The sequence below is a fragment of the Vicia villosa genome, unplaced genomic scaffold (genome assembly GCF_029867415.1).
Source record: "Vicia villosa cultivar HV-30 ecotype Madison, WI unplaced genomic scaffold, Vvil1.0 ctg.000004F_1_1_1, whole genome shotgun sequence".
Classification (NCBI taxonomy): Eukaryota; Viridiplantae; Streptophyta; class Magnoliopsida; order Fabales; family Fabaceae; genus Vicia; species Vicia villosa.
In genome coordinates this window covers 329,389-331,995 of record NW_026704934.1, presented here as the reverse complement: position 1 = coordinate 331,995, position 2,607 = coordinate 329,389, and positions in this window count along the sequence as shown.

Below are 2,607 nucleotides of genomic sequence, written 5' to 3'. Positions count from 1 at the left end.
GAAAATCCTCTCGATCTCCTTAAGCCATTTCTGAGCACCTTCAGGATTATGAGTGCCCTTGAACAATGGAGGATTGTTCCTCTGAAAACTGTTCAGTTGTCTGTCGGCACCAATCGCAGCTCCATTGGCATTCCCTCCCATCACACCAGCAATCATGCCCAGAGCCTCAGCGATAGCATCATCGTTTCTTCCTCCTCTTCCAGCCATCGTTCTGCTTAACACAAACAATCCAGTCAGAACAAAAGTATCGACAAATAACTCGTATTAGTCGCATACACGGAAAGACTGACACTAAGACTCTGATCACAACGATCGACTATGCTCTGATACCACTATTGTAACACCCCTCTAATAACCCGCGGCAATTAATTAATTATTAATCAGAGTAAACATGTAGAGAGGCATCACAATTCATAAAATGAAGAAAACACACGTCGGTACATATCATGCATTCACTGAAACAACTGAAATTATAACTCATTAAATAAAATCATGTTTTACACAGCGGAATCAAAAACGTAGAGTCAACATTCATCATTAATGTATCTGACTCAACCAACAAAACCAATTAGAGTTATAAACAACTCAAAACAAACGTGTTCCCAGTGTTACATCTACCAGAGCATGACACCGACACTATAACTAGAAACCGACTTATGAGCTAATCCTCACCAAGTCGCGCCGCTATTCTCAATCTGAAAATGACAACAAGTAAGGGTGAGTCTCATCACAGTTAACCAATGTTATTGCATCATAAATAATAACATATCATAGTTATATCAATCACCCAATTGTTTCATATTCAGACAAATCAATCATTTATACATCCACAGATAAACAGACAGTCAACTTGTAACATATATCATCATGCTATAAACAAATCATGCACATGTATGAAACTGACACTATGCATGTGGTACCAATCATCACCAGTGGAAATCATCCACCGACCGATCTATCATCATCCAGATACGGCCCTGCCAGCACCAATTCCACACAATGGGAATTCTGCCCCTCACTGAATCCTCTCATCATCTAGGATTCAGCCCATGTTTATGAATGCATGCAACATATATATATAACATACTTTCATCATTACCATTCTATGAGTAGCATCATCTATACTCATTTCATCATCATCATCATCATCAACAATACTAAGCATGTTCATATATACATTACATCATTCAATACAATCAATCAACAGTAAACCGCAGAATCACATCATAAGGTTTACACAGTCTAAAACAGCATACAAACAGGCCTACAAATCGAAAGTTACACATCATCGAACTTTCCAGAAAAATCACAAAACAGAAATTTCACATGCAGGAAACCATACGCGTATCATAGGGTCCATACGCGCCCATACGCGTATCCCTTTGCCTCATACGCGTATCATACGCATTTCAACAGACCAGGTTTTGCCCAAAAGCAACCTCATACGCGTATCAGTCTTGTCATACGCGTATCACCAGAATAATTTTCCTCTTTCAAAATTTCCATACGCGTATGAGCATCCTCATACGCTCTCATACGCAAAACACCAGTACGTGGTATTTGGGACAGGGCAACTGCGTATCATACGCGTATAGCCCATTGGGAGTGTCCCCCATACGCGTATGACCTCATCCCATACGCGTATGGCACTGTTTCATACGCGAAACACCAGAAAATGCCCAGAACCTGCAGAATTCGTAACAGTCCAAAACCCATTCGTTTTTACTCATACCAGTCCACGATTTTGAGTCTAAAAACCAGAAAAATTGCATCTAAACAGCATACGAATTCGTCCATAACCATAGTATATGATCCCATAATCAATTTCATTCATCATACCCTAAATCTATCAGTTATTAGGGATTCACAGTCCAAATTTCAATGATGAACACATACACAATTTCAGAATATAGAATCAATGGATCCAATCATACTCCTAATCCATACTATCACCTATAATACGATAAAAGAGATTAAACGGAGAGTCTCCCCTTACCTCAGATAAAAGTCTTGGTTCTTGGTCTCTCCCTCTACAGTTCTCCTTCACGTTCCTTGTTCCCAACTCTGTCCTTTCACGTTCTTTCTTTCCCACTTCCCAATTCTGATTATTTTATGAAAAATAATATCAATTTAGTAAGGGCTTTACTACACCACACCCCCCTCTTCTTACTAATTTCACACATGGCCCAAATGCCATTAACCATCATTTTCCTCTTATTTTCATAAAATCCATAATAATAATAATTATTAATCTAATATTCAAATTAAATTAAAATTAAAATTATACGGGCGTTACAGAAGACGTATGGAGAAGAGTTCGTTGTTGGGTTCGATGCTGTGAGTGGGCGAAGGACTGAGTTCAACGGAAGCTGAGAATCGGTGGTTCTACAAAAGCTTGGAATCGATGGTTGACAATTGTGAATCGTTGGTGTTACCGGAAGTTGACATCAAAGATGAGTTAAGGGTGGTGAATCGGTGGAAGTGAATTGCGGAAGTGGAGAAGGGAAAGCGGCTTAGGGTTACCCTTGCCAAAAATTTGTGCCACAAAATGAAAACCTTCCGCCAAAAAAATGTGTTTTGTTTTTTTATTTTATTAATTATTAATTA